The 8,650-nt window shown below is 45.3% G+C and overlaps 1 long non-coding RNA gene across 1 annotated transcript; it reads right to left on the reverse strand.

Moving 5' to 3' along the window:
- Positions 1-612: 612 nt before the first annotated feature.
- Positions 613-5,275, reverse strand: LOC128076162 (uncharacterized). Its single transcript, XR_008204272.1, has 3 exons — positions 5,244-5,275; positions 878-1,017; positions 613-722 (listed from the first exon to the last, which is right to left on the reverse strand). It is a non-coding gene; the product is annotated as an uncharacterized LOC128076162 (long non-coding RNA).
- Between the last annotated feature and the right edge of the window lie 3,375 nt (positions 5,276-8,650).

The raw sequence follows: 8,650 nt of genomic DNA on the forward strand, positions 1-8,650 counted from the left end.
GGATGGAAAGATGCCATTCTGAGAGGCTAAGATGCCTTTGCCGTGGTGCTGGTGCCTGGTTTCATTGTTAGCACATGGTTTCCTGGCTTGCTCATACTTCTGAGTTCTCCTTCAGTGTCAGTGGAGAGTTCACCTTCTGGTTTTGCTTTAATTTGATTTCCTTGGTGTCCTTCCCAAAGGTTTGGGATTCCTGCCCAGCACACAGATCTGTTGCATTTGCCATGGTCCTACACTAATGCATTAGCACAATTAATAGCACAGACCTACAGAACTGTCCTCCTCATGAGCCGTATTTCTGCCTCTTTCCTCCCCTGTGCCGATGGGTGTGCTGGCACAGCACTGAAGGAACAATGCAGTTCAGGTTAGAACAACCAAAGCACACCAGTGGGGTCTCAGCACAAATCTTCCACTTCTCTAAAAAGCTTCTCTTCTACCTCAAACAGCATTCAGTGATGACTTTTAGAAGCCAGCACAGGACGCTGGAATTAAGGAATTGCATACAGCTTCTCACCTTTGTTTTGTAGAACTTCCTCTGCCTCCCATGGGCCCAAACCACCTCCAGGTGGCTCCGAGGGGTCACTGCAGAGCACTGCAGCATTTATTGCTGTCCTGCTCAGCTCCATGAAATTGTCTGCAGCCCTTCTGCTGCTGCTGGAGGGGAGCGCTTCGAACTCCAGGTTCAAATCCATGGCATACATGTGTGTGCAGTGCCACTGGAAGGCCTAGCAGAGAAAAATAATTGTTTACTTGTTAGAGTTTGTGGTATTTGAGATCAATACAAAGGCCTCAGCTGTAGGTTTAAAAAAAAAAAAAAAAAAAAAAAAAGGCAGTTCCACGTTCCATTTCCTTGACTGCTTTGTCATGTGTTGGAATTTACTTGGAAACTAGAGAAGCAAATCAGCAAGGAAGTCCTCCTGCTTTTCTCTTTTTTGGTCCAGTTCTTCTCTTTCTACTTAATTGTAACACAACCTTCTGTTAACATCTTCTCTTCTATGACTGACATCTAACTGGTTTAATCTGAAATGGAAAACCAGAAAGGGAGCATTAGAGTCATAGAATCATAGATTCTAATTCTCCCTTTCTGGTTCTAATTTCTACTGGTTGTACATTTCAGTTTCATTCTGTTGTAGCCTACAGTCTGAAGTCAGGCTGTTACCCATGACTTACACGCATTGCCCACTTACAATCCAGCTACAGAGCATGACAAAGATCAGTTTTTGGAAATAAGCAATTATTTCACTTTGCTATTTCCCCAGTCACACAGGAGTGTGAGAGGTGTTCTCCTCTGAGTGATAAGCCATCCTGCACACAACTCTCTAAAATGGTGGAAATCCCAATTTAAATCTGCTTACATTTGGAAAGAGCCATTATACCAAAAAATAGTAATTATGGTAACAGCCATGCTTGGGATGCCGGTAACCAAAGCTCCCAATAAAGCTAATGAAAGAGCTGGCAGCCGCTCACCTCATCTGAAGGGAAGATATTCTTATACATCTCTATGTAACAACAGTATGAATAAATAAAATAATAATAAAAAGCCATCGCCAAAGATGAAATGCTGCTCTGCGTGTCCTGAGCAAGAGCAAACCGCGGTGAAATCAGACGCAGTCAGAGGAAGCCGGCTGCCCACGCTGTGTGGTGTTGCAGCTTTGGCTTTCTGTTGGAAGCAATTGGAGAGCCTGAGAGTTCACTGGACACCTGATGTGAGGAGAGAACAGAAATGGCTCTTCAGGCCAAGGAGCTGGCTGGAAAAGCGCACTTGGAATCTTCTTGCTCTTGCTGCCCTTCACAGTGTTTACAGAAGCTGAACTTTTAGCACCTGTAAGTAGGAAGGAATGAGCTGAGGAAAGATTTGACTTCCATCATCATTTTTCATCTCTTAACAGAAAGAATTCTGTAAGCCTTCAAGTATTGCCAGGGACCAAGAGGCAGCACTGTCTGATAGCAAGCTGTCTTCTGAGCACCACCACCTGATTTCTTCACTGGTGTTCATTCCACACTCCCAAAATCCTCATATGCACCGGTGCCAAACTCACCCATGTTATTAAGTTCTTTTCTCTTTTTCCATGCCCTTGGTTCCCTTCCATTCTCCTAATCATGGCCCTGGCAGCTGCACTTGAGGCAGCTGGGAGCTGACACAGCCAACAAGCCAAGCAGAATAGATGCACCTGAGCTCACACCACATCCTCCCCTTCCTGACAATATTGCTTGAGGTCTCTCTCATCATCACCACTGATTGCACAAAGCTCTGCTGTTCAGCCACACCTGAGTGAAAGGAAGAGTGGTTGGAAAGGGACGGGGAGACTTACTAAATAGGAGTGAGAAGAGAGAAGCAATATAATTCTACAGAACCCTTTTAGGGAACCAGGTTAAGAGATGTTGACAGACAGCAGCTGTTACATTCTAAGCAAAGTAATGCTGGCATTTAGCAAATCAAAAACAAACACAATGCTCTGAAACATCAAGAGACAACAGCTAAAAAATGTCCCTTGTTCAAATATTTGAGAAGAGCACTGTGGAGTTACGGAGTATTTCTGCTGGGCTGCAGCCACCCAGCACTACGAGCTGAGCATCGTGGGTTAATGACAACTCTTCGGGGGCTGGCAGCACTGCATGAGTGCAAACCCAACTGAAATCTGAGTTCCACGTTCCCCTCTCCTTACAGCAACCATTGCCTTTTCCTGCTGAACATTTAGCTCATCTTTCTGTACAAAACAACTTGTGATGTTGAGTAAGAATACGCTTTGGGCTTTTTATTAGCATCTAATTGCTACCAGAACATGACCTTGCTTGGCTGGCTTGTTCCTTTCTGAATGGGGCTAATTATGTAACTGCAGCCCCGGGGACTTCTCTCTAGCTGTAGGATACCAAGATAACTGAAACGAAATCTGGGGAATGGTAAGTAAATGGAAACAAAAGGATAACCAACGTTTCTGTGTTGTTTGTTTGCGATTTGTTTTTAACTAGATCTGAGGTAAGACTCATCACCTACTGAAAGGCCAGAGGAGGATATTTTAGAGATTGATACCTCTTCAGTGCCAGCCTGTGCACAGCAAGAAGAAATACGGGTACAATATTTATTTGCTCATTAAAACTCTACAGACAGTAGAGAAGCATAGCATCTTTGCCTTCTATGTCTGAGACAGCAATTCCAATGGCAACTAATTGTTAGCAGAAACAAATAGCTGCTATTATTCAAAATAACTTTGTGAAGTACAAGATGTGCAATTTCCATGCAGGCAAACTTTTTTTGTTTCAAAATGTTACTGTCAGACATGTCTTCATAGTAAACCGTTGACTCAGTATTTCTGTATTCGAGACTAATTGATTTCTGGAGGAAGAAGTGAAACAGAAAACTGCTGTAGAACCAATCTGTTATGCACTCACCAGGAAGCCAATACATCCTGGTTTTATCATTCAAATAAGGAATTATCTCAGCAAGAGGAAAGATTTTTTTCCCCCCCCCAGGTATTTAAATGGTGGAAACAAACCAGCTCACCCAGTGCCCTTAAGCAGGGCTGAGTGCTGGGTTAGGTCCCCAGGTTCATTAAGTGCCCTCGAACATCAACACGGAGAGAAAGAGAGAGAAAGGCTGCAGAGCCACCAAAGCTGGAAGTGGAACCTCTCTGACTCAGCTTTACAGCATGCCCAGACAGGCGAGTCTTACTTTGGTGGTAAGGACAGGTCTATGAATCCTCCCCCTCCTCTGCATTTCTTTTTTGTTTTTGTTTTTCTCCTCTGATACGCGGAGCTTGGATTAGCACTTCAGTCACACAGCAACTGTCTTCAAGAGAAAGGAGTTCCCTCAACTAAGCTTTCTAGACAACTTCTGCAACCATGTCCTGCAAAACAAAGCTGTCAGAGGCAGTGCAGGAAAGGGCTGCATCCTGCCAGGCACCGACACTGCACCCAGCTCTGCTTTGCCCTCTCTCTGGGGTGACCCTGTGAGAATCAAGTGTTGTTTCTGCATTAGAATTGTGTAATATTATTTTTATTTTATAATCTCCACTATCGTAGTTCTTTTTGGGAGTCCCTCTACTTAACTTGGGGAAGATCTCTGATAAGTTTACATCAGTTATCATATAGACGAACATTCCCAGGAACGCACACTCTGTATATAGGTGTATAGATGTCTATTTTGTCAAACACACTGCAAGAATATCCTGCACGAGAGCAAACCAGAGAACAAGTCATGACAGCCAGAGGAAGCGCCTGACATTGGGAAGGCCTGGCATCATCCCCCCAGTGCTCTTTGTGTAACGATGATGACTTCAAAGAAAATCACCATATCAATAGGACAAGGAGAGCACCGAGACATCTTGGAAACAACAGGATGACTGCTGACTGACACCAGATAACAAATAAATGAACAAGTAAATAGCAAATGAAAGCCTTCTGATAAGACTGAACTTGGAATACTCAGCCACTGGGGAAACAGGGGAGAGGGAAGGCAAGGGGGAGGAAACAAGGTATAAAGGCTGTCACGTTGTGTCCATAGGCGCGCTCCTACTTGCAGGTCGCCCGCCATTGCAATCGTGAATAAATTCTGCTTTTATCAGAGATACCGTCCTGACAAAATCACTTGGATTACTTCCAACAACCCCTTCCTTCCACAGTCTGCTCACTGCTGCCTCTCGGACCAAGCTGCTGCTTTATGGCCACTGGAAGCTCTGAGTACTCAGTGCCTCTGAACAGCCAGGGCTGAGATCTTAGCTGCACTGAGGAATCGCTGGGTCAAAGGTAAAGGTACAGCTCCAGTCTTTTTGATCAGTGAAACAGCCAAGCTGGCATGAGCCCCGGCACAGGGCGTGATGTGGGATCTGGAGTTCAGTCTATTGTGAGCTTCTAATGTGGCATGTGGGCACATACGAGTTGCCTCCATGCTTTGATCATCTCTGCTTATTGGAAAACAAGATCATCTGATACTGCCCTGCTGAAATTCTTGGAACCACGGATATTGAGCTCTTTAGTAAAGGATCAGCAAGATTAACGTGTAAGCTTTGGCCAGCAGAATTTATCTTCAGTAGGAGAATCTCACAAGTTCCAAGTCCCTTACAGTCATTAGAGATGCACACTCATTTTCTGGCAAGTGCAAGAGTGCTCCTCTGACTTTGCTCCGGCATCTCATAGCGTGATGAAAAGCACAGCGACAGCAGAGCACCAAAATCCCAGACTGCAGCAAGTGAGGACTTCCTCAAATGCAACAGCTGTGGGCACAGAAACAGAGAGATGAAGCTGCTTACCTTCAGAAAGCCCCAGGTAGAGAGAGGTCTCAGCAAAACACCCTCACCTCTGCTGACAACCCTTAAATGAGGTCTGTGCAGGGGTGGATCCTGGCTCCATCCCTTCCATCACTCAGTGCATTGCTTGCACCTGATCTCCCCTGGGCTGGCCCTGCCTTCCCACCAGGTGCTCCATCACTGCCTCAGGTCATGACTCAGCATTTCTACTCACATCTCCTCATTGCTGTACCCTACAGTAAAGTAAGGAGTGTAACACGCTATAGCTGTTTTTTGAGAATGCTTTGGGACAGAAGTATGCATTGAAAAACATGGAAACGATTTTGGAAATGAGCTGATACACTGCAGGTGTATTTAACCACATCAGCTGTCAGAAAATGCATGTCTAAAGCAACACACTTTGGAAGTGTTTAGTAGTACAGCAGGGAAGTCACAGGATCAGTGTGCTCCAGGAATACCCCCAGTGATTTTGGAAGTACACCACAACAATTAACACCTCTGAAATAGCACTGTTTGTAAATGGCATCATGCAGTGCGGACCTTTTGTTCACAGCAGACAGCTCGGTTGCAGTTTCAGCCTCTTAAATGAATCATTCCAGTACTGAGACAGCTATTATTAGGATGTTCTGCACTGGAAAAAAGTTTTGTCTCGCAGCACTTGTGCAATGCTGCCCTATATATTCCTCCCCACCCTCGCATGCTGATAGCACACAGCCCAGCTCAGTGGCTGGGAGGTCTGTGTCCTGTGTTCCACTCTGCTGGAGGCTGAGCAGGGGGGATGTTTGGAGGTACTGCCAGTTCTGCCTTCTTTTAATTGCAGGAAGTATCTCTTCATTATGGTTTTCGCTTTGTGGTTTTGTACTGTTCCCGCATTACTGCCTTTATCAGCCACTGCCATCGGAACAACTCATGTAGGTGTTAATTCATCCTGTGGTGGAAGTGAAACGCTTTGCCTTGTGCTGCCTCCACCACGTATCTCCCTCTGCGCTGCTGCCAGGCTCACTGTGATGCGCCCCTCTGAAGGGGAGCTCTGGGAATCTGTCTGTGAGCAGAGGAGGGCAGCAGCACGATTCCCAGCTTCCAATGGGCTTCCAGGGATTCCTCTGAGGGAAATGCATCTCTGGGTGCTGCTTCCTTGGCTTGCCCAATTTGTGACACTTGGAGACACACGATTCAAATCTTACAGAGCATGAAGCGAGAGGTATTCACAGAGCAGTACCTGTCCTCTTTCATCAGTACATTTCCAAGAACTCTCAGCTGCTATCACACTGTCAGGTGTCCGCTCCCATCTGCAAGCCTGCCAGTCTTGTATTATGGGGCACCACATTTGTCCAACTGAAATGGCAGAAAGGATTATTAATGTCAGACATAACACAGTGTCCCAGTTTGGACTATCTAGATAAGCCATGTGTTGTATATGGGGGTGTGGAAAATCACACCTGGGGGCTGTGGAGAGACAGACATCAAAGGTGAATCCAAACCCTGAGGTTGAGATGAGGGAGTCAGAGACTGGAGGAATCCATGGGTGCTCCTGGGCAGGGGGCAAAGCGGGGCCAGCAGCTGGGTGAGCAGAGCTGCTGCAAGAGCACTGGCAGAATGAGAAAGGCATGCCATGAGGAGCTGCAGTGGAATTTCCTCTTGTAACATCAGTGAGGAAGACCATGGGGGTGGATCATAACCTGATCAGATTTTCTAATACTTATCTGCCTGATTTGTTCTAAATTTTCACTTTCTCTGCCTCAATAAGCAAATATGCCTCTAACTGAATAGCGGGTCAAGTTCTGTTTGTCAATTTAATTTATTTTGGATACAACCTGTAGATTAAAACCTCCAAGCAAAGAGTGGGAAGAGGAAAAATAGGCTGAATATGGAAGTAAGTGATCTGAATACATAGTTGGCAATCTGGGTTTGGAGCATCCCTTGTAAAACCTGCCACTCGTTGCCATTTGACCTTGTCTGCAAGAGGCACACTGCACACCACCAGCCACACTCCCCTGTTTTGTGGGGCAGGTCTGACCACAGGAGGCCTTCTTATACTACAAGCAGCTCAGCTCCTCTGCTACGTTAATTTAATGTCCTTTATGTCAGTAGTGCTTCGTGCTTTGGTGTATTTTTTCCTCTGACTGTTGCCAGTAATGTCTATGGATTGGAAGGGATAAGAGAAAGAAAAAAAAAAACAAAAACAACGAATAGGAAAAGTCAAGTCTAGGTGATGTTTTGTATCCATCATAGTTACTTCTACACAATAGAGCAAAGAAAAATCTAGCTTGGTCCTCTACGGAAAGGAGCATTGCTTACACTTAACAGAGATTCTGCTGCCACATGAAAGTGGAACTTTGGCCTATTCTTTATACTGATTTAGACGGCCAGACATTACAAGCAGTTTCTTATTTTGAAAACAATTGCACTTTTTCTTTTTTTTTTTTTTTTTTTTTTTTTTTTTTTTTCCAGAGAAAATAATAGGAGCAAAAAGGAGCTTGGAACACAAATGCAGGCACAGCTGACAGCGCCACATCAATGTGTGTGCATTGTCAGTATATCTGCTGAGGAAATGGAGAAGGAAAAGAGGTGCAGCTGGAGGCACACAGCAGTGTTTGTCTTCAGAGGGATCATCATAAACACAGGTGACATTTTCTAACTGGCCAAGCGAATGCAGTCAGAAATCAGTGTTACTTTCCTTGTCTAACTGCTGCTGTAGTGCAGATGCTGCTATTGCCAGGATAAATCGGCAGAAGGGCTCAGGGCACAGGCACAGGCCTCCCCTGCTGCTCTGCTGCCGCGCACGGCTGACAGTCACCCTTCCGGAGGGCGACGCTCCCTTTCTCTTGTTGCGCTGGCTCAGCACAGCGCTCTGCTCCTTGCTGCCTGCAGAGGGCTGTGCTGGCAGCGCCTCACCGCCGGGTGGGACACGCGGTGGGCATGAGGTGCAGCCTGGCAATGCCCTTGGTGTGCAGAGGTGCTTTGCAGAAGGCAGGGAGCTTTTCGTTATGCAACAACGTATTTGCAACAATGACAAAGTTGTTTTTCCTATGAGAAAATCAGTAGCGGAATGGGGAGGTGGAAGAAAGAGTGCCATTTAAAATGGCATTAGGAGACAATCATTCTTTGTATTTTATGTTGGCAGCTGGAGAATTGCTGTGATAAATTCCACAAGGGGATGGAGATTATTACTGGTTGTACAAGCACAGTGATTTGTTTCCTCTTCCATTTAATAGATTATACTCTGCTTTCCACACATTTCCTGGTGTGATGGGCAGGATGGAGTGGAAATGTTGTAGGATACCAACACTTACGAGCTTCCAGGAAAAAAAAAATTGTTCCTGATTCATAATTGCATGTATTATTTTTACCACTTTGCAGTGAGACAGAAGATGACTTTAAACACAGAAGTTATTATTTGTGTTTTCAAA

This window comes from Tympanuchus pallidicinctus, unplaced genomic scaffold (genome assembly GCF_026119805.1).
Source record: "Tympanuchus pallidicinctus isolate F22 unplaced genomic scaffold, pur_lepc_1.0 scaffold13, whole genome shotgun sequence".
Classification (NCBI taxonomy): domain Eukaryota; kingdom Metazoa; phylum Chordata; class Aves; order Galliformes; family Phasianidae; genus Tympanuchus; species Tympanuchus pallidicinctus.